The 25723-nt window shown below is 35.0% G+C and overlaps 1 protein-coding gene across 1 annotated transcript in view; it reads right to left on the bottom strand.

Moving 5' to 3' along the window:
- Positions 1–25723, bottom strand: part of LOC133521211 (cerebellar degeneration-related protein 2) — a 120315-nt gene that overhangs the window by 59196 nt on the left and 35396 nt on the right. The window lies entirely within an intron of this gene.

Raw genomic sequence — 25723 nt, 5'->3', positions numbered from 1 at the left:
TCTTCTGAACAGTAGTTTACGTAATTAACCCGGTTTTGTTCACCATATGAGCTGAGCAGTAAGCACCCTACAGCCATATCTGAGATACTGCGAAAAATTCTTTACATAGTTTAGGTTGTTTGGAATTTTAACTTTAATGTCATGAAGTAAAGTTCGGTTTATGGAAACTCTATTAAGTGGTTAAAACTCTTTGCGTAAATATAATGTTGCGTGAAATGTCGTCAGATAGTCTGGTATTTTGCTTTTCGAGGAATATGTTATATATGTTTGTCACACAGTGTGAAAACACACATATAGAAGTCTTTACAAAACGTAGATTAATAATTTTCACAATAAACTTTCATTGAATTCGCAGATACTTGGCAAATTTGGAAGTAATAACCCGATTAGTTTACTACCTGTATTATGTATTCCGATACAAGTGTTCCTATATATGTTAAGATAATTATTAATATTATTATGATTTATTTTCCACGTCTACAAAGTGCTTATCGTTTATAAATAACTACATACATCAAATAAATGGTTACCATGCCACAAAAAATTTAACGTTTAAATCGAAGGCATAATAATAGGTCCTTAAAAATCACTTTCAAAGGCTAACCATTTTAAAACTGCTAAACATTTCAATACTTAGCAATTACGTTTCACTTCTACCGATTCGCCTGCTATACTTTCATTATACTAATGCAAAAATAATTACAGAAAAAGATAAACTTACGGCTGTTACCTATCGCCTTTCGTTTTCAAGATGCAATTTCAAGAAAATATTTCAACATAAATAATATGATTCAAACAAGTGCCTTGCCGCATTAAGAAACTTACCCAAATCGATTGATAAATAAGTATTTATTAGAAATGTACGGGTTATATACATGATTCTCATGGTCTCCCTTTCAACTATTACGATCGATTTAGGGATATTGGTGGCTGAATCGACCGACGCGAGACTGACATGGTCTACAGCAGGACTAGGATCTGACGTTTTGTAAATTTCTGTAAAAAATAAGGTTATAAGCAGTGTAATAATGCACCTACTTTCCTATACTCTAGGTAGTAAAATAGACTCATAGTTAAACTTGCAAAGAACCTAATAATAGGGTAATTGCCTCCCTGAAGTTTATCACTATGTTAGGAAACGAGGTCAGTAATGTACCGACCATGTTGTACACGGCAGCATCAGATTACCAGCAGATAGCGGTTACAACTCTAAAGTATTTAATTAGGCTGTACTCAAACAAGCGGAAACTGGTTGAGATAAACTTTGATAATAAACCTATAGAGTAAGGAAAGTTAGCTTTAGGTATAATAGGGTCTTGATAAGGTAGCAGGTAGGTATGCAGGCGTATCAAAAAATATTTTGAAAAGCTTGCCATGGTTCGGATGTGTGCTGCGTTGATAGTAGAGAATTATTTGCGCTTCTGGGGGCTTATGATGCCAGATGCCAGTCGTTGGCAGAAAACGCGACCCGAAATTTCAAAAATGTATGAAAACGGTCGCTTGACTTCGTAGCACCTGTCATTCCGATACATTTTTTTTTTCAATGTAAGATTGTCATAATGGCTAAGCCCCCTAATGGTGGTAATCCTAGAGCCTTATTACCATAATACTTACAACTGTCAGTTTTAGTAATTTTTACTCCGTAAGTTAGTATATAGAGTATTATTTAAATAAATAGTGTTCAAAGAAAATAGTTTAGTCGACAAGTTCAAAATGGTGAAAAATAGAGATACCTACTGCTCGTAAAAATACGTGTGATACCTCATTAGATTCGGAATAATGTCTAGAAAAATGTACCTATTCCAAGCGTTTATTAGCACATTACAAAATATAGAAAACTTCCTCTTCTTTAGGAATATTTTTTGTTTTTTTTTTTCTTAAATGTCATTAGTTTATGAGATATTGGCCAAAAACGAAATAGCATTTTTTAAATATCTTTTGCAATTCTTTATGTACTAATAAACGCTTTGAATACATTTTTCTAGACATTATTCTGAATCTAATAAGCTATCATACGTATTTTTAGGAGCAGTATCTCTATTTTTCACCATTTTGAACTTCTCGATAAGACTACAAGATGTAGCCTAAATTCTGACAGTGTTTCTATACACAATCGGCGCCACCTCTTGTGAACTGACCTGAACGCGTGAAGTAACTGATGTAACAAGGTCGCACCACGTTATTTAGATTACGGGGCATTGTCTTTTCACTCCTTATTCCATGGTAACAAGGCGAAAATGAATACATATCTTTGATATTAACTGTACGTTTAAATATTCAACGGGTCGCGACGTCTTGTATAATTTTCTCATTACAATTTGGGCAGACTTATCTTGATGATTATCAGTGTAAACATTACGAAATAAGGTTCACACTTTATTACTTAGGGCAGATAAGGGCTTTATGAGGTTTTTTGGCATTTATATGAGTCACTGTTAAAATCATATGTAGCCCTGAATCATTTGGTATTGGGCTCTTTATTGCGAAATATTTAAATCGTTCGCTCCAGAGTTATGAAGTGTGAACCTTTTAATTACAATATTAGCACACAATTTGCTTATTACGTCGTGTAGTGGCAAGTATATTGTAGGAATATCATTTCAACACATTCAACTTATGATCTCTCAAATCCTTGTTCGTCGATCTAGAAAAGCAGAAGTTACCAATTTACCTCATTGTCAATAAGGTAATACATATTTCAAGCAAGCAGTTTCTTTAAAAATATTTATAACCTTTATAAAAGAAAGACTTTTTTGCGATTTTAACTATTCTATCACAGATCCCTCTTAGGGATAAGTTCGCCTTTGTACTACCCAATTATTTCCCATCTGATGTAATATTTATTTTTCTCGTACAATAAAGTGTTTACTTATTTAACTTACTTACTATTCGGTTTTTGTCTGATTTAATTTCGTGTCTTTGAATTATTCATATAAGAATTCAAGTCTTGGAGAGTCTACATATCTAAGGATAATTTAATGAATTTATATTTATATTTTATCTCTGACACTTAGAGACTTATGCATCTCCAAAAAAATTTAGTATTTGTTGGTTTTATTTTTTATCATAGTTTTTTGTGTATAATTTGACATTTAGAGACCGTACTTATACATCTCTAATAAAGTATATATTATTTCATCGATTCCATATTTGTAATTGTATTTTGTAATTTTTATTGTTTGTAAAACTTGACATGTAAAAGTGTCCCTGTGGCCTATTTGCTGAATAAATGTTTGATATTTGATATTTGACTACCTACCTTCAGTTATTTAGCCATATTCCATTATTCTAGATTATATGCGTCTTGAGACTCTTAAAGAAGCATGTGGTAGGTGTTCTATTGGTGGCATAGTATCTACAGAATCTCGATCCTTCTCTCGGAATCGATTCCCACAACTTTCCCTGCCACCAACGTATATATCGAGCTTTCAACTTGGCGGCACGACTGAGACATCGTGACAGGATCGATTGGTAACCGATTAGTTCCACTCTAGTCCTACATTCGCTTTACCGAGTGATTCAGTCAAGACAACCAGTATAATAAGATCTCCGTCATCGCCCGTTTGGTACGATCTTGAGATGCCACACTTAGACTAGTTTCATTGATTCTTCCTAGTCAAGTTCTCCCATGAGCCTAGTAAATTATTAAAATAACATCCCTGGACGTTCGTAGCTTTGATCTTGTGACGGATATACACAGAGGAAAGTGCCCTGTACTGCAATATTCACTGTATCTGCATTTGTAAAATTGTTCGATTGTGTAACTTATCGTATGAGTACAAAGTATACAATTGGTTGAATTTTCAAATGCAGACACGGTGGCTTCCTAAGTGCAGTAGAGTGAGACAGTTCCCATCTTCGTTTTATTGATACGTTGTGTCGTGATGGTAATGGTCCATCTTCGAATACCGTTAGGTATGATGAAATGATTGCTTACAGAATCGATATTGCTATAAATAACGTTTATGGCGTTTACAAAAGAAATTGTAGTTACGGATTCATTCTCGTGACTACACGTATACTTAATATCAGAGGTGGGCAAAATTTATTCGAATGGCGAATAACGATTGGGGCTAATCAAATCTTATTGCTTAACCAAAAATTATTGCTTATTCGAACAATTATTTAGATGATAAATTACTCTGCTTAATATTCGCTAATGAGCGGAGCGCTAGGCCTTGTGAGAGGAAATGTTTATTTTTTCTCTGGAAAGTGTCTTTCCAAGTAAATAATTGTCATGGAACCATTTAAAAACCAATTACCAGGTGTTTCACGTTGTTGTCTGCAATTACATTATGAATGTGCCTATGCGTATCAAAAGACGTCCAACCAAAGCTAGTCAAAGCCCTATTTTATGATCTGAATTCCCAGTGACCGATTGTATAATTGGTGGCCCACATAGTTATGGAAACCATTTAATAGATACTATGTGTTCAAGCCTGTTAATAGACTTGTCAAATTAAATAGCAAAAACTTTTGCATAACAATATTTTTAATGGTTTTATAAACAAAAAAGAATCGTCTTTCTCATATTTATTTACCCTCCTAATTACCCAGGCCTATAAATTTCGCTTTTATTTCCATAAGTAAGATTTCAAAACTCGAATTGAATTTATACTTGTAAAAATACGCGGGACTTACCAGGTTCAAGTTTTTCTCATAATTTTGATAGTTGATACTTAGTGTAAAATTGAATCATTTGTAATGATCACCTATCCGTTTTAAATAAAATTCATATAAATAAGTCACTTAAACAATTGCGAAACCTTTTTGATACATTACTATCAAGCTTTCGATTGAAAACTCTTAAAATTTGTTAAGTAGACTTCCAAGCCTAACCTCTTTAGCAACCATCTGTTACATAAGTTGATATGCTAGTTATGTGTTTTTGCATTTGATAATGTCGTCAGATAAACAGTGCATATCGTGCCCTCAAACGTGGGAAACTTTCCCTGGATTAAGTACGGTGTATCGAAAGAGTCGTTAGGAAGGAAAGGTTAATAAAATGATATTACATGTCAAATTGAAAACAACGATTTGTAATAACGATGTTATGAAAAAAAATATTTTATTGAAATCTGAACGACCTACAAAATTGTATTTAATTGAATCCATTCATTTGTTTCTTTATCAGTTTAGTTAGACGACCTGTCTGGCCTAGGCTGTAGGGATCTGGCCTATAAAACCGATGGTTCCAGGTTTAAATCCTGGTAAGGGCATTTATTTGTTTGATGAGCACAGATATTTGCTTCTGAGTTAATCGTGTTTTCTGTGTATTTAAGTATTTATAAACATTTATATGTTATTCTATATTACTTCGTTGTCTATGTACCTAATACAAGTCTTACTGAGGGGCTTAGTCAATTTGTGTAATAATGTCCCATATTATTATTTATTTATTTATCTAAAGTATTTTTATTTTGCTTCTTTTAACCATGGGCACAAAATCACATAAAAAAAAAAAGTTTCTACTAAATTAAGGTACATTAATGAAGCAGATTTTAATGTTACTATTGTAGATTATGTTCTATTTTTAGGAAATACTAAACTGAATTAAAGAAAAAAATCTACAGTAGTATCGTTATCACGAAAAAAAAAATGAAAAAAATAGGAAATTAAAACGATTAAGTTTTGAAAAAACTTTGTTAGAAGTCCACAAAGGTCTTCACACCGCAAGTGACAAAAAAGCGGCCAAGTGCGAGTCGGACTCGCGCATGAAGGGTTCCGTACCATTTATGACGTATTAGAAAAAAATCTACTTACTAGATCTTGTTCAACATTTTACCACTTTGGACACACATTTTAGCACCTTGGAAGTGTCTCTCGCGCAAACTATTCAGTTTAGAAAAAAATGATATTAGAAACCTCAATATCATTTTTGAAGACCTATCCGTAGATACCCCACAGGTTTGACGAAAAAAAAATTTTTATTAATTTTATGACATTAAAAAAAAACTTCTCACTAGATCTCGTTCAAACCAATTTTCGGTGGAAGTTTGCATCGTAATGTATATCATTTTTTTTTTAGATTTTTAATTCTGTTATTTTAGAAGTTACAGGGGGAGGGGACACACTTTTTTTCACTTTGGAAGGTTCTCTCGCGCAAACTATTCAGGTTAGAAAAAAATGATATTGGAAACCTCAATATCATTTTTGAAGACCTATTCATAGATACCCCACACGTATGAGTAAGATAAAAAAAATTTTTTTTTTAAATTTTATGACGTATTAAAAAAAAACTACTTACTAGATCTCGTTCAAACCAATTTTCGGTGGAAGTTTATATGGCAATGTATATCATATATTTTTTTTAGATTTTTCATTCTGTTATTTTAGAAGTTACGGGGGGGGGGGGGGGGGACACATTTTACCACTTTGGAAGTGTCTCTCGCGCAAACTATTTATTTTAGAAAAAAATTATATTAGATACCTCAATATCAATTTTGAAGACCTATCCATAGATACCCCACACGTATGGGTTTGATGAAAAAAGATTTTTTGAGTTTCAGTTCTAAGTATGGGGAACCCCCAAAATTTATTGTTTTTTTTCTATTTTTGTGTGAAAATCTTAATGCGGTTCATAGAATACATCCACTTACTAAGTTTGAACAGTACAGCTCTTATAGTTTCGGAAAAAAGTGGCTGTGACAGAATCGGACAGACAGACGGACATGACGAATCTATAAGGGTTCCGTTTTTTGCCATTTGGCTACGGAACCCTAAAAAGTGGTTTATATTGCTTTATGCCGACTATTAAGTTGTCTCCATCTTGTCAGGCGTGTTGGGACCCTTCTCAGCTGTCGACTGTTTGATTGTCCGCTTTCATAGTTGCTGGACAAGGACACGAGTTACAGTTTGTTATTGTCTTGTTATCTTGATAGGTAGTTGATGTTAGTTAAGTTTTAATCAGACTTTGGAATAAATGTTTTTGTTTAAGTATTCCCAGTGTCTGTACGTATTACTCTTACGATTGGTACTAAATAATGTCGCTTTTAAATCACTTGTACTAGTTTCTACAAGCCTTGCTACTTACTGTTCTTAAATCTGATACAACATCCCTGATGATCCAAAAAGGATAAACACCTTTAGCAAACTAAATTACGTACCGTTAGTCTGTAAATCAAACAATTAATTCCAAAGATCATTGTTCCACGGAACTATCTCTCAGCTAAAGTTCATCTTGCAATGTAAATAGATTCCAGGCCACAACAAGACTTTCCCTAAGGCTGAGATACTTAGGCTGATTGTACAGTCCGGGTACAGTCGGAAACAGATATGTTTACAGATATGGCTTGAAATACTTCTGTACAGGCATTCCATACCCTGTCTATTATTTTGCCAATTGTAAGCAGAATAAATCTATTTTTAGATTGATTCAGAGGCACTGAGAAAATGAATTAAAAAAAATTGTATACCTAAATAGAAGTATTTTAATATTTATTTAAAGTGGAACACTCCACTAATACAAACATTATTTTTTCTGTAGTTAAACTGCAAATTGATGTAGCGGTAGCAGCAACAGCGACGAGTATGGTTGCATAAATGCTTGTTATTTCTGAATATACTCGTAATGACTAGGACATATGGAAGAATAGGAATATTGCAAACCTATAACAGTTCCGATTTTGCCAGTTTTGCCCAAGAACCCTCAAAAGGACGTGCTTTTCTCCGGTCTCACGTGTACGAAGCATACCCGCTTGTAATACTGATAGGCACGATGGCGCGGATGCAGCGCTCAATGAATGGAAGTGGGTCAGTAAGAGTATGGAACTATGGAGATGTGACTCGTATTCAAATTGATTCTATGCTTTAAGCGATTTGCAAGTGGAATATAATATTATTTCAGTTTGTTTCGTTTATATGCCTGACTTTATGCTGCCACCTATCTATGAGAAAAATAGCACTCAAATAAAATGTTAACAATCTGAAATCACGGGATTACATTTACATTTGTTTATTGATGAAAACGCGATGAATGTTCTACTTTCGTTTATTTTCATCACGCGATAGACGCCACTTACGAAAATGTACGTACGGTACGGTTGTAGCTTCCTCATTTTAAACGAAGAAAGCCCAATGTGCTGCGGTGAAGACAACTAGAAAATTTGAGCTTCAACACCTCCATGGTTCTCGTAGCGAATTACCAATATCATTTTCTAAAACCACTAAACGACAAACAACTCAACTTAGGAATTTAACCGCAAGCCCCTGTCGTAATAGACCGACATTCCCAACACCAACACCTTGTTACCTCTACTTATCTTGAGATGAAACCTGCCTTAGACAAATCTCATTCCACTAGATCTACAAGAATGAAAGTAATAAGTGGATACCTACTATAAACTGCAGCTAATGTAAGTAATGTGCGATAAGTGGATACCCAGAAACGTCCAGGATGGTCAGGTAGGATGTTTTGCCTGATGATGGTGTAATGACCCAATAGAAGTAGGGAAAGTGGTATATAGCTAAAACCGGAAAGTTTGCTCTTTTGGTAAGGCCCTTCAATCGCCGTTCTGTAATGGTTATTTTAATTACTTAGTTGACGATAAGAATTATTAAGGTTTAAACTAGGTATTGCCATTTGGACCTGACTTAACTATTTATTTGTAAGAGTATTCGTTGACAGTAACGGAGTTAGGCATCGTTCAGCCTATAAATACCTGACCGTTAACCAAAAATCCGAGGCCTCACTGCTGGATATGTTTACTTTTGTTGATAATCATCACCTAAATACCAACAGACAATCTAGCCGTAGCGTGTCAATCGAACGTGAATCGAAACTATTAATTTTAATTAATGTTGACCAATGATTATAAATCGCATGCCTTTCTTTACTTTTATTACTCTGGCCATAATTCACGTAGAATTCCTTATAACCCCTGAGAGCCTAGCCAAGATGCCAATCGTTTTCGACGTAGTGTACGAAACGCTAATATGTCTATATCACTCTTCCATATACCTACGTGCGATAGAGGGATATTAGAATTTCGTTCGCTGCGGCGCAAACGATTGGCATCTTGGCTAGGCCCTCTAAGGTCAAATCAACGCAAATATAGCGTACGCGACACAAGACAGTTTGCGTAACTGATGTGCAGGATTCATACCTGCTTTTAACTATACGATAGGTAACTATCTTATTGCATAATGTTTAGGAATTAGTACACTGGTTGTTACTTTTCATTCTTAATAATTGTAAAATCTAAATACTTCCTGACATATGAACCTACTAACGTACATTCGACCCGTAATTCACATAGAAAGCATTCTAACCCCTGGGGTCGGGCAGCGCCGGTTGCGCTTGACAGGTTGAGCAACAGATGCGTAGGACAGGATGCACCTGCTTTCTTCCACTCCACTACATATCTAATCGAGTGCTATATGAAATCAACAACATGTTTTGTTGTCAACGACAGAAACATCTTTACGATAAATAAGGAATACTTAAGTAAGCACTGACTTTAATACAACATGACAGCTACTTTGTCCGCAAAAAAATCAATTCTGCGATATACATATGGAAATAAACTTTCATTCCAATTCCAGAATATTATTAGGAATATTTCTAATGTCTTAGAAAAGATGTCGAAGACCAAGAATCTCTTTGGGGTGCTAATATCTGTTAGTAGTAGATAGACCTCTAGCATCAAAATTTGCGGAACCATCATACAAATTTAAATCCCCTAGTTTAAGAGGTTGGGGGGTAAAAGTTCCAAGTGTTAGAATTTTTTGTTGTTTGTGTACTAATACTAGTTGACATACCAAATTCCAGTTTTCTAGGACTTCAGGCACTACCCTTAGAGTTTTGATGATCATCAGTAGATGAGTGAGTGAGTCAGTGACAAAATTGTTCTTTTTTGATATAAATAAAATCGAAACTATACGAGCTATGTAATTGAAACGTTTTATGCTTAATAGGTCCACTATTGATATCATAAGCCGAAAATTTTGTTTATCTGGGATAATCCAAACCCAAGTAATGAGGGTTCAAACAACGACGAAGTGCTTCGAGAAAAGGTAGGCTTCGCTTCGCTCATTTTGGCGGAGCACGGGGCAGTTAAGAATAAGCACATTTTGTATGGTCACAGATAGTTTCTTAATTTGCCACATCTAACGTGTCCGACATTTATCAAGCATCCGCTATTTAAAATAGGTTTCGATTCTTCACGGATCGAAAGAACTGGTTTTAGTTTGTGTAGAAACACTCATGTACTGTGTCCTAATACCAAAACCAAGTTGTAATTTTACCAAGCCATTCTATAGCAGATTCTACGGCACATTTATCTTGCACAGGCAAACTTCCAAGCGTAAATCTATCGTGGATTTTGTTAGATACAGAATGATTCATGAGAGGTGACGTGAGTAGGACCAACCCTGTGGTGGCAGCATCGTTCCATTTTTATCGCCTGTCACTATGCCCGTCACTTTCGCACTTACGTACTTTTTAGAACGTGACAGGCATGGTGACAGGTGATACACCGCTGTACACGCAGTAAATGTTAAAATGGATCGTTTACCATCTTAACCATACCATTTAATTCTTTTTTTGTTTTTACCTTTTGGTAGGTAAGGACAAAATTATTATTTTCTACAGTTATGACCTTGGTCACCTCACAACACCTAATTAATAAAGCTCCTCTTTAACTGTTATAACAGCACTTTGATTATGAAGAAAATAAATTGTCACATTGAGTGAGATACAATTTTTCAAAAGTAAACAAACTCTGATGACATTCAATTTGAAACTTGTCATGGATAAAGCACAAAATATCGGTATTTGATGGAAGTATTCTAATTGTAGGGTGACACTAATATAGTTCGTGTCATCCACGATGACGCGCAAATCTAACCTTTAATGACATTACAGTCGAGTACGAGTCAAGGCACTGATCTATACTGGTATGTACGACACAGTAATGAATACGTAGAGTTGACATCCCGCACGTCTCCCGAATCACTCTGTATAAATCTTAAGCTCATGTGAGGCGCATTAAGTGTAAGGTGTTAATTGAGTGGTCAATGCAAACCTGTCACGCGTTGACATAGGCTTTTGTCCAATCAATGACCTTCAGACTGAGACGTGAAGACGCTTTAAAGTTTCTGATTGTATGGTATTTTATTATATGAGACTTGCTGTAGAAAATGACTGACGGTGCTAAAATCGTCGGCTGCCAGACAGGGACCTTTGACCGATGCGCACTTTTATGCGTGCGTAATACACTCCATTCATATTATAAAATACGATATGAAATGCGTCGATATTGAATTAATAATATACAAGAAAATTGTTGGTAAATGTATATAAGAAACCATAATTATTAGTATTATTACCTATTGTTACTCTGTTCTTATGAGTGTAATAAAGATAAACAATACACAGATTTCTTATGAAAGTTAAGCAATTATTAAATAATAAATAGGAGCTTAAGTAAAACAAATTACATATGTAGGTACTTATTTACCTGCCTACTGGGAAATAAAAGTTGAGGAATGACGTATACGGAAATAGCTACCGTCCACATTAGTAGTGGTTTAAGCGTGAAATATAATTGCAATAAGTATAAAATAAATTATAAAAATATGTACATTATTTATTTATTATAGACAACATAATGGTCTACATAATTGTTAGTTTTGAACTTAATCTACATGTTAGTTTACTAACGCTAATAATAAATTAATAAAAGTGATTTAGTCCTATACATAAAAAAAAAACTGAACGAAAACGGAAAATAAATTTTGCCATAAACTTATAAATGAAAAAGTGGCGGTGACATAATCGGACAGACAGACGGACATGACGAATCTATAAGGGTTCCGTTTTTTGAACCCTAAAAATGCTCCTCAGAGCCTTATGTACTTAATAGCTTTCATTAAATTAAATTAACGTCTTTTCAAGCTCGTTGCTCATAAAATGTTACAAAATGTTACAATAAAACATAAAAACTATGTTCGTAACAATACACTATGAAAGTTACAACGGTTCATAATGATTTCCTACGATATGCAATTCATAAACTAGGTATTCGAATAAGCAACATTTTACGCAAACCTTTAGTTGCATTTTTTCTAACAGCGCTAGGAAGCTGGAGAAAGCCGCCTTTCTACGATTAATGGCACAACCGCCGTATGTGTATCGGAAACGTACGCTACGATTATTTACGCTGTCAGATTGAGACGCCGGTATCTGGTGTACATTCTTATGATATCAAGCACGCGGAATGATTTGATCGTAGTTCGACATTGATTTTTATACACTTCACGATGCTGATGACCGTGTCTCATTGTTGTTGTGATACTTATTACGATACTAGCCCGATCAACTTTATACAGGTTGTTTATTTAGTCAGCTGCAATAATTTATAGGGTTAATATATGTATATAGGCCATACTGAGCAATTTTTACTATGGGACCAACCCCGACTCGCGAAAAAAAATTGGCTGTTTCATTCATTTTGGCTATCTGACCTTTTCAATTTGTATGGAAGAGTATTTTTTTTTTGTGAGTAAAAGTTGTTCAGTCAAGTCATGTATGACCTATATATTCAGCCCGTAAATTATTGCAGGTGACTAAATAAATACCCTGTATAAACGATATACTAGCCTAGTCGGTATTGACCCTGCCTATAAAGCAGGAGGTCCCGGGTTCGCATCCTGGTAAGGGCATTTATTTATGTACTTATCACAAATATTTGTTCCTGAGTTACTTAAAGATGTTTGTATACACCGTGTTTTTATTGAATTCCGTTAACTTCGGGGTATCGGTTAGTACGTTTAAGGAAACTAAATGGCATTGTTCATTTAAAATATATATATATATGTTTATCTCCGAAATTGAGTTAATTAGAATACCGTACTGGTGTCTTTGAGAAAGTTACTTAATTTAAGCTCAGGGATGCACCCTTGAAATTAACGGAAATCAAAGAAAACACGGTATAAGTATTTAAGTAAGGGGGATTAGGTAAAAACTGTAAAAAAGCGGCCAAGTGCGAGTCGGACTCGCGCATGAAGGGTTCCGTACAATTTAAGACGTATTAAAAAAAATCTTCTTATTAGATCTTGTTCAACATTTTCCCACTTTGGACACACATTTTACCACTTTGGAAGTGTCTCTCGCGCAAACTATTCAGTTTAGAAAAAAATGATATTAGGAACCTAAATATCATTTTTGAAGACCTATTCATAGATACCCCACACGTATATGTTTAATGAAAAAATTTTTTTTTTAATTTTATGACGTATTAAAAAAAAACTACTTACTAGATCTCGTTCAAACCAATTTTCGGTGAAAGTTTGCATGGTAATGTATATTATATATTTTTTTTAGATTTTTCATTCTGTTATTTTAGAAGTTACAGGGGGGGGGACACACTTTTTTTCACTTTGGAAGGTTCTCTCGCGCAAACTATTCAGTTTAGAAAAAAATGATATTAGAAACCTTAATATCATTTTTGAAGACCTATCCATAGATACCCCACACGTATGGGTATGATGAAATAATTTTTTTTTTTTTAATTTCATGACGTATTAAAAAAAAACTACTTACTAGATCTCGTTCAAACCAATTTTCGGTGGAAGTTTGCATGGCAATATATATCATATATTTTTTTTAGATTTTTCATTCTGTTATTTTAGAAGTTACAGGGGGGGGGACACACTTTTTTTCACTTTGGAAGGTTCTCTCGCGCAAACTATTTAGTTTAGAAAAAAATGATATTAGAAACCTTAATATCATTTTTGAAGACCTATCCATAGATACCCCACACGTATGGGTATGATGAAAAAAAATTTTTTTTTTTAATTTCATGACGTATTAAAAAAAAACTACTTACTAGATCTCGTTCAAACCAATTTTCGGTGGAAGTTTACATGGCAATGTATATCATATATTTTTTTTAGATTTTTCATTCTGTTATTTTAGAAGTTACGGGGGGGGGGACACACATTTTACCACTTTGGAAGTGTCTCTCGCGCAAACTATTCATTTTAGAAAAAAATGATATTAGAAACCTCAATATCATTTTTGAAGACCTATCCATAGATACCCCACACGTATGGGTTTGATGAAAAAAGATTTTTTGAGTTTCAGTTCTAAGTATGGGGAACCCCCAAAATTTATTGTTTTTTTTTCTATTTTTGTGTGAAAATCTTAATGCGGTTCGTAGAATACATCCACTTACTAAGTTTGAACAGTACAGCTCTTATAGTTTCGGAAAAAAGTGGCTGTGACAGAATCGGACAGACAGACGGACATGACGAATCTATAAGGGTTCCGTTTTTTGCCATTTGGCTACGGAACCCTAAAAACTGACTTTGAATAGCAATATTAGCTATATCTGACAGATAAATGGATAGATATCTCATAGATATGTTTAAACATATACATTTTATAGTATGCTTAACTAGTTCGCGTCTTTCCTGTGGTCATCGCGTATCTAGTTCAGAGAGTCTAAAGCTATTTTTGTCGCTCAGCCTTAGAGGAATACAGCTTTTCAGTACTTGAGACTCAAATAAAAAACTGGATTTATATGTAGTACTGTACAGTCAGCTGCAAAGATAGTTGACCCCCCTGCAAACAAATTTCTATGCAGGGGTCAGTTATCTCTGCAGATGACTGTACCAGAGATTGAGAGAACTTATTGTCCTCAGAAGAGACCATTTTATAAAATGTGTTTTGATTAGGTAATATTATTGACGTTTAATGATACAATAAAATTGTAGTTTATCAAAGCATATTCGATTCAATGAACATTTTTTTTATCAGATGATCACAAATAACAATTACGGTATCTAACCTTATTTCCCTAATTTATCAAATAGACAAATTCAATGTCCTATTGTGCGAAAACAATAAAAATGTAATTGTAGTAATATTTTATAATGTTACACAGTGAGAACAATAGGTAATAGTTTAGATAATAGGCGTGATCTAGGAACCAAAGTGAAGCGATTGTTTCCCGTTGGCTGCTGTTTTGATAAGTTTCAGGTCTATAATTTATATCTAAGTTCGTATGTTGGTATCACAAGACTTAAAATAATTGTACTTAAATAAGTTTTTTGTAAAATAAAGAAAGTTTTATCGTTGACTGTACTTTCCTTTCAACGGGCAACAAATACTCATCGAGACAATTCTAATATATCCAAACAAAATTAATATTGTTATATTATTATTATTGTCATAATATGTATTTATTTTGTCTTCATATTATATTTATATTTGTGCCTATTAATTTTAAGCGTCCAGTCTTAGTGTTCTTCTCTGTTTGGCCTAAAGGTTGACTGGTAGAGAATGCCGCGGGGCATTATGTCCGCTTCTTGTCACTGTATTTTTTTACTGTGCAATAAAGTTTCAATAAAATAAATAAAAATTAGGTTGCGTTGTTTTATGACAGAGTTCCTATGGCCATCTCTTGTGTCCATCATCACATCAACTCGATGGTGCCATAATATTAGATTGTCACCCAACTAACATATGTATGTGAAGTTTCAGCTCAATCGAATAACGGTAAGTGGTTCTAAATTAGACCGCTTGCAAGATTTGAGTAGTATACATCCATCCATACAAACATACATTGCAAGTTAAATAAGAGCTTGCAAAAATATCTTGGTGTACCTTTGTTTACCTGTGTTTTGATATCTTGATACCATCACAAAAGAATATATACTAGCAATAGGTCCTGCTAGTATGTATTTTTAGATATATTTAATTATCCGTAAATTCATTACATTTAGTAACTACTAAATGTAATGTGGCAACGCGGCGAGCGTTATGGGCACCTTTGCGTCCGGAAGGGGCGAGGGACGAGTTGTTTGACTAAGTTCTTATTTTCGGCTATGTTTTTTTTAGTTTTAATTTACAGTAGTTGTAGTTTATCGTTAATTTGTAACTATATTGTAACGGAATAGCAATTACCCACTAAAAAAAATTACTTAACTTGTTGTTGTTTTTCTTGTTATATACTCGTTTTTGCCCGCACCTGAAACTTTTATCAGTTTGGCCTGATGGATGACTGGTAGACAATTCCTTATGGCATTATGTCCACCTTATTTTGTACATACAACTATTATATCTGATGTCTTAGTCGTGAGTTAAAATAGACAATCATATAAATTTGCCACTTTCCAATACCCCGATAGTCAATAAATTATAAATTTATATATGGTCCAATAAAAGTAAAGTATTCACTTACGGAAGATACTCAATTATTTTTAATATTTTTGATTTATCAGCGACGACGCTAAAGTCTGGCAAACCCACATTGCCAGTAGAAAAAAGCGTGAAATACAAATTTTCTATGGGAGGACAAAGGACTACCCTTCGCGCCTACATTTTTTAAATTTGCCGCCCTTTTCTACTTGCGAAAATGGCTTGACAAATTATATATTTTTTATCACATGCCCAATTAAATGCGTTGCGAGAACGCGACACAACCCAACGCCAATGCACCAGTGGGGCGCTGGGGCGTCTCTTACCTGCGTTATTCGGAGCGATTCGAACTTTAAGCTACGTTGAAAATTTCCTAAAGATACGATATGGATTGGATTTGTCAGTGTCCACAGTGACGTTTTTGATTGAAGAAACGTCACTTTTGACACTGGCATTCGTATCTTTAGCAAATGTTTGACGTATCTTAAAGTTCGTATCGGGCCGATTGTCCGAAACTTCCGTGGCAAAATATTACCTGAAAACATAAAAAAATATTTTTATTGGGTTCTATTGCATAGCTAATACTATTAGTGATATTACAACTTTTACATACAAAATCACTATTATTATGCAATACGTCCCTGAAATATCTGATCGATTAATAATTTCTACGTGGCATAGTTAGATTAATAAATAAAATATCCATCGCAGGAAAAATACAGGAAAAGTAACGCTTGCAAACAATATAAATTAATTATCAGCTTCAGTATCGTTTCATCGTTAGTAAGTCACCATTCAAACTTATTGCTTCTTGTAACACCTAATGCCCCGATGACTTTTACCGGTAATTTCCCTTTAAGTTCGCTCCCACGATGAACTCGTGCTGCTATAAATATACGATGTGTCGATTCCAGATCTGCTTGAGTTATTGCCCTCAGCCGGGCGTGGTCAACTGCTTTAGACTTTCTTCGCCATGTTAGGCCGGCCAAAGACCTACCCTCTACAATTGGCCATTTATTTCTGTTCACCACTACGTACGTATTGTCCCGTCTATCAAAATAATAAGCGAAAGGCCATCGAAAGCCACAATATGTATCGTAAGTGGTATAGGAAAGTTTCGCCCTAGGTTTAGCACTAATGTGCGATTTCATCACATCGCGACGCTTACACGGTATTACAGTATTATACAAGATGTGAAATAAGTTGATTACAAAACTGTATCGGTTTAGCAAACATGCAAATTGAGAGGACGTGCGGCTAAACGGTGGTAGTGAAAATATGCTATTATGTGGGAGTTGGCTTAGCATGCATAGATACGCACGAAATTACACGATGTTTACTATGATGCGTTCAAAAATGGTCGACTTAAATGATGTAATGTGCTGATAAGCATAATATATATGATCTATGTGTAGCTATCAATGTGCTATTACGATTAATAGTAGCTTATGCATAAATTAGCAAGTCACTAAAATTAACATATACGTATTTAGAACTTTTTATTATTAATTTAATTCTCAACTCGATATTATTATATAACTGTCACAATTATTGCAGTGTGTTGAAATTTGATCAGGTTTGTTTCTTGCTGAATGCAGTGATTATCCTCTGGCTTCTCATTATTTTATAGAATAATTGGGACAATAATATCCGTATAGCAATCACAAGTTGCATTAATAAATTAGTTTTAACTTGAAATGTATTTATTGTACGAGAATACGGTCAACGGTGGATTTAAAGTATTTCAGTTACTGTTGTTATACGAGGTGAAGCCGTAACGATCCACCACAAACACCCACCCACCCACAGATATACGAGTAAGACATAGGACCTTTCTTAAAATAAAAACTAAATATATATGATCATTTCCTATTTATAAGGATCTTAGATTACATAACGTTTACGATCTGATAATGCCGAGTTATTGCAGGTGTCTGCAAGAACTTATTCAAAATTGCTTTCACATTGCGCATTAAGCGTCAATACAGGCGACATTTGGCTCGATTTATTAAGCCTCATACCTAAGCTAGTATACCTAGTACAAGAAAGCAAGTGAAACTGCATAAGTTATCACAATAACAACGTCTAGCTTTCGCAGTCAGTCATAGCAGACGTGGTCAAATAAATCGGCACCATACTCGGATAATAATATGGCATCACTATCTCAAATGACGACAGCGAAATACTCACATGGTCAACAGTCCCTCTACAATTGAACGGAGGTAAATGAAAGAGCCGTGAACATTTTGTTCGGCGCTTATTTTTTGAACAAACCGTAATAACCGCGCTAACAGCGAGCGTAAGCAGGAAAGTGAAATTTTTAAGAATGTAAATTGGTGAAATTGTATCTAAAAATTTTACTATTACACTCACTTGTGAATAAAATTTACTTTCAATTAAGTACTTTACGTCCTAAAATGTCATAATATTACCACCTGGTATTTTTATGGACGAGTTTGTAACATTGGCAAAATAATTGTTTCTTTGGTAGAATCGAGACATTCACATGAAAATGAGTGAGCAACATATTTCAACTCTTAGGTAACGGTTACAGAAGTGTCTAAAAAAACGAATTTATTATCGCTATAATATCGGTGAATTTACATTGAAAGCGTCTCTAAGCGAATGTAAGGGTAAAGTCACCATCTAAGGCAACTGATCAGACTACACGTTAGAAGTACCTATCTCCAATTTTCTAATAGTTTTAAAGAAATATATAATGTCTCTTAATATAGAACAATTAAAGACTGTGGCAGATAAACTACATAAAATAAATTATAATATCGAATATCAATCCATAGCTATTCCAATAACTTAAACTAAAACACTACTTCTAACTTAGCCCAACAGCACCTCTGTCCATGTGCATGGCGTTCCACTTTTGATTATTGGCCAATCCAAACTGTCAATAACAGTATCCACAAGGCTGTTGGGCTGTGCATAACTCTCATAACTCTCTTGCGCATTATATGCATTGTTTCATTCGCTACTATTAATGCTGATTGTACCTGCTACTTCCTCATTTTGGAAGTTTGTTAAATTAAATGTCGATTTTACTCAAACAGTAAACAAGTAGGTACAATAGTTTGACTCACGCAACCTGATTATGCTAATTCTACTGGAAATGTATTTAGAGATCTGACTGAGGAATGTTTTGGTTCCGTGTTCCTGTTAGTTTGTAAGCCGCAGTTCTAAATTCAAGCTCTAGGCTATATTCGGCCCGCAACCTCACTCACGTATTCAACTAGCTGACAGACCTTCAAGCGATATTATCCATTATTACAACTGAAGAGAGTCCACAGAAACCAAACTTGTGCCAAAATTAGTGTGGGTGGCGAGTCCAACGGTCACTTAAGTATGCTGCGAACTCTTCTCGGAACACGCTACCTGTCGCGAATTATAATCAAAAGATCTGTTATTTTCAATGAAACGGACCTTATACAAACATATCAACACGATCACCTTAAATAATTGCATTATTCTGTAAGACAGTAAATTTCTCCAGTACCTTATTTAGATTTCACTGTGCATTCAGGATCGTTACATAAAGTACCTATTAAGTAGTTATCTTGATTTATTTGTTTCATGGTTTTCGTATTTATCAGGGCAGCCCTAACGCGGAAACGCTTGTGGTCCATTTCTTCCGGAACTGCATGTTAAGATACTGTTAAGTGAGCTTAGTTCCGTAGATAGCACTACAGACTTTCTATGTAGATACCGAGATAGGGCGGGGCTTTAACGTTTAACCCTAACTGTGAATTTGCTTTGAACATGTTAGGCGTGGTTTGACTAGAGTACCCAACTTGCTGCATAATTGCCCGCTGCATTAGAATATTCATGTTATATATCGACATCCTCATGTGACGATTTTTATAACTTTGTAGAGGCTAGATGTGATGATGATAGTAGTATTCCGCCTACGATAAAGCCCGACCAGAAATATATGATCATTGTCAAGAGGGCGCTTTTATTCTCATGTATAGTGTGACAGTTCAGTTTAGTATGAAACATTTAGTTCCAATGAAATTCCTCAATATGGCGCGTGTATTATTTCATATATTACTGCTCAGGCTTTACATGAAAAGAAATCGTTATAGAGTACAATTGTCCACTCTCAGCTCAGATAAAGGAATTATAATTATACATATTTCTACCCGGATTATACGGTTGATACAAAAACTACAAGTCAAAGAAAAAAAACCCGATTAATGAATACATTAATTAACATACCCACTTTGTGAATGCAATTAATTCGTAGGTATTAGTAGGTATGTTTTTTGCAGCTGCCCTGCTGTTGCATCATACCCGGTTCAAAAGCCTCCAAAAGGCTCGATTTATAAATGATTTGGACCAATAATGTACGGAGACTTGGCATTGTCAGCGGTATTTCCGGACCGATACGACCTTCAAACCTTCAAGAAAAGAGCGTACTCCCATCTCAAAGGCCGGCAACGCACTTACAACCCCTCTGGTGTTGCAGGTGTCCATGGGCGGCGGTAATCGCTTACCATCAGGTGATCCGTTTGCTCGTTTGCCTCCTCTACCATAAAAAAAAGGTAGCAAATGCCGCAGTGGTGAAACAGGGGGCAGGAAGCTACGCTAACTACTTGTAGTACTTGTATGACCCTATTAAATATAACGATCGTATTGACCCGATGTTTTACTTTATCCAGTTTGTGTACACGGCCTTTAAAGGCCATGTTGTTTCAGAATTTAGATTGAGAGCAAATAACGCTTATGAGAGCCGATTTATTGCAAAACCACGTCACGACTTTTAAGCTTGGACTTTTGAATATTTTACTTTTAAAGGTGAGTGTTTATCAAATAAGAGGCACGTTTAGTTAATTTGGTAAACAAACTTTATTTAGACATGCGGTTGTATAATCTCATTAGAGTGAGAGCTTACTCGTAAATGAAGTAGGAACCTGTACATGTACTGTACTTATTTCAATACCATATTGGAATTAAAGGTACACACACAACATTATTTATTTAATTAAAACTTATTATCTGTATATAGAGATGTCAATCATAGAGTCGATCATCGTTGATTTTTTCATTGTGATTGACATCTGAATATACAATTTATAAATTGTTATGTGGTACGTTCCACAATAAAAAAGGAAATATAAATATTTACATTTATTTTAAACTTTATTGCACAAATACAAGTATAACGTACAATAGGCGGACTTAATGCCTTGAGGCATTCTCTACCAGTCGACCACTGGGCCAAAAAGAAATTTGCTAAGGTGGGTAACATTAGCACAAGGCAAGCCAAAAAAACGGTAGGGAGATGGACTGCGTGGACGAGGATCTTGGATAAATTGAAAAGTTCACAAATTGGAGTAAGGAGGCAAAGGATCGGAACAAATGGAAAAGCACTTTAGAGGAGGTCAAGATCCACAAAGGGTTGTAGCGCCACAGGAAGTAAGAAATAATTGCAATTGCAATAAATCGATAGCGGATATCAATGGATGAAACGCCTGAATAATCTAACACATTGTAGTTTATTTGTTCTCGCTAGCTTTAGCAAAGTAATCGATCATATTTTATTGACACAGCAACGGAGCTTTTTGGTGTCAACTTAGTACTTACATGCAGGCTAATTAATTCGGCAACATATTTATTTATTTATTGATAGATTTAATCTTTATTGCACAGTACATGAAGGTACACATTGCGGACTTAATGTCTTAAGGCATTCTCTACTAGTCAACCAATATATAACATACCTACTTAACATGATTTACTTATACATAAATAGTACTAACCCGTTTCTTAAAAGAGCGATTTAAACAGAAGCATCGCGTAAGACTTCTGAATCGAACCATCAATGTGTCAACATTACGAAACTAGCAGCATTTGTTTTCCCTGCCAGCCAGATTAATGTGAAACCAGATCAGAACCATCGCCCAGGAAATTACAGGACCGTTTCGTAACCAATTCATCCCAACGGATTCGAATCGCAACTCCCGATAACGAGGTGCCAGCTCGTGACGTTTGAAAGGGAACCGAGATGGTCCGGTCACGATTCGCGTTCGATTTTCGAAAATGTTAACTAGTTGCGTGGGCGCAGAAAGTGAACGCGAGATTATGAACAGCCGCCATTGTTCGGGAACAGGTGCCGACGATTGGGAATTCCGTTTTCCTCACGTTGAATTGCGTAATCTTTATGATCGTGTTATTGGATATTTGGGTGATAGAGATCTACATCAAGATTGATCTAAACGCATACTGAGTTAATCTTGGTTACCGCCAACTGTAATACGAGTATAGGTACGTATTAACAAACGACGTACGATTACTGACAGTTGGTCCGCAAAAGTTAGATTAAGTCAAATACAAAAGCGAAATTACATTTTTTAGCATTAACAAAAATATATATTTAGATAAAGGTGTAAATTCAAAACCTTAGCCGTTTCACGATGAAAATAGAAGCCATATTGGTATTAACTAAAATTGAACACTGTCCGCTCATCTGTCTGTCACAAGGCTGATAGAGACTCAATAACCGTAACAGGTGAACAGTTGAAATTTTCTCGTTTCTATTGTCGTTAAATATAAATAATAATAAATTTAAAATGAGGGTAGCCTTGTACAAAAAACGAATTTTGTGAGTCACACTTCGCCGCTTTTATTATGCAGTTATAAAAATACAACAAAATTCATAATCAATGGATACAATGGGTTTACATCAGTATAATAAATGAGGTTGCCGCAAATGCAATACAAAAACCAAAACTGCATACTTTAATGTCTTGGTGAATGCTTACGATAGGTATTAATTACACTTTTTGCGAAATTTCTTAAATCGATCATTTATTCAGACTTTTACGTTCACCGACCAACAAAACATGTTTATTTCACAATGTCTCGTATTCCAATTATTAATGTCATTGGTTGATTTAACATCTAAAAGGTAAAATGTTGTAGTCAAATCGTAGAATTGTCCTTTTCCTGATCTTTTTGTGATCATCTTATGAGATACAATTAATGGACAGTTCATGAAATCAAATGGTTAGCAATCAATTTGAAAAAGCTCTAGATAACAGGGCAAATACAGATAACATAACTTTACAGTCTGTAAATCTAATCATCATCGTCCCCGTGTTGTCCCGACATTTTTGCGACGGCTCCTGGGAGCCTGGGGTCCGCTTGGCAAAAAGTTTTACGAAAGCGACTGCCATCTGACCTTCCAACCCATATAGGTTAACCTATGCCTCAGACCGGCCTTAGATACACGCTACGTTACGCTACGGCAGCTACGGCTACGTTTCAAATGTATGAAAACATAGCATAGCAAGCATAGCACATCTCTGGTAGAACTAATCCCAATAAGGGTGCCTACCCTTATTGGGATTAGTCCGGTTTCCTCACGATGTTTTCCTTCACCGAAAAGGGACTGGTAAATATTAAATGATATTTCGTACATAAGCTCATTGATACGAGCCAGGGTTTGAACCCACGACCTCTGGATTGCAAGTAGCACGCTCTTACTGCTAGGCCATCAGCGCGATCAATCTAATATGGGCGATAAATTAAACCAGATATAGAATTATGACCCCATAATTATTATTTTTAAATTTACCGAGCAGCAATGTACCGCATACATTACGAGACATAAGACATAACATGATATGACATTATGAGATGCGAGCTTTTTATAGTAACTGCCAACACGCTTTGACACTGACAGTTACTATGTATAAAAAGCTTGTAACAGTTGTAACTTTGTGTGTTGCTTTACACTGCGGGCCGAATTATTTAGTATGGTTAATATTTCTAAGTAAAATTTATCTCAATATACCTCTTAGGTCCTATGCTTAAGTATTCGTTCGTATTGAATTTACTAACTGTATACGTAAAACCTTTTTTATTGACATTAAATATAAAACACGCATTTTTTATCATATTTGATTTTATCAAGGTGTCAATCCCGCGCACAAATATTCGAGTATTATGTTACTATTGTTACGCGTTTTTTATTGTTATACTATTCTCTGTCATAATTAATATCAATACTTTCGAAGACAACCTTTGAAACAATATCCTGTAAGGTTTACGTCATTCTATAATAGCTGTTTTTTTGTCATTTACTGATCGTATTGAAGATTTTTTGTTGTGTTTATACTGCTGTTTTATAGGGTGTTTATTTAGTCTCCTGCAGTAATTTACGGGCTGAATATATAGATCTTACTGAGCAACTTTTACTGTGGGACCAGCCCCTAAATCGCGAAAAGAAAAAACCGTAACTATTGCAGGTGACTTAATAAACACCTTGTATTTATTCTTCGTATAAGATTATTTACCGTATAAGCTCACACACAAGAACACCGCCAATATTTTCTTTCAATAAAGTATCTTAGGGTCTTTTCCGAGACTCAACACCTAATTTTCTTCCTAACTTGTCTATGTCGTGAGGAGGCCAGAACAGATACGCCTGGCGAAAAATGAAGAGGAGAGCCGACCCCAAAAGGAAATGGGAAAAGGCTTACGCAAAATAAAACTTTATTATTAAACTTTATATTACAGAAAAGGGTTTTTGTTTTTTGTATAATTTACTTGATATTTGGATTTTGTCGACATAATGATGTACTTATTTTAATTATTTTTTTATAATCAAGACTATGTTAATTAGGACTAAGTGAAATGAGAGTACGTACGTGAGACTGGTACGTTCTAATTTACCAGCTGTTTAATCATTTGTACTTATTCAAACAAAAACCCGATTAAATGTTTGGTTATCTAAAACGTTTTCATAAAATTAGTGTCATGTTTTCAGTTGTTACAACAATTGCCTTTGTCCGATCGTTCTGATAAAATATGCCACAGTGTAAGAGTAAATTGTTGTTCTGTTTTGGGCTTGTCAGTCAATTTTAATCCTTTTATAAATTATTCCAACCTGTATAAAAAATTATGTAAGTAGTTATTTTACGTAACTATTTACGATTTTAGACTCAGTGACGGACTTAAAACCTATTCACTAACTGGAAATAATCGTATTATACCACTTCGACAGTTTCGATACACCAATACTTGTATTTCACCAATTTGTTTTGTTTGTAGGTCACGCTGCGGAATTTTGTCTTGTCACTTATAAAGAAAGGTATTTGTTTTGACATTAATTTGTCGTGACTCCATCGTTATGTCATTCAGACAAAGTACTTTGTGGCGGCCTTCATTGGAAAAAAGAGGTAGTGACATAGTCGTCAATACTCGAACAGTATGCTCGTAAATTGTATGCCTTGTCAAGCTTTCCGGAGAGAAACAGCAGCTACATAGCTATTGATATCTGGAATAAATAATATAAATATCGTGTTTTTTTAATGCGAGTAGAATAATGTACTAACCTAAACAGGTAATGGCTAATTCCAAATAGACTCCGAGAAGCCACAGGAGAAAGAAGAGCTGTAGGCTCAGCATGGTCGCATTTTTGTCACATGTCACTATGCCTGTCACTTTCGCACTTACCTACTTGTGAGAACGTGACAGGGATGGTGACGGGTGATAAAAATGCGACCATGCTGAGCCAGCCGGGAGCTTCCTCACTCAATGTATCAGCCTTACAATCCAGCG

Source organism: Cydia pomonella, chromosome 9 (assembly GCF_033807575.1).
Source record: "Cydia pomonella isolate Wapato2018A chromosome 9, ilCydPomo1, whole genome shotgun sequence".
In the NCBI taxonomy this organism is placed as follows: Eukaryota; Metazoa; Arthropoda; class Insecta; order Lepidoptera; family Tortricidae; genus Cydia; species Cydia pomonella.
The sequence above is the reverse complement of the archived record's forward strand: the minus strand, read 5'-3'. Positions and strand labels throughout refer to the sequence as shown.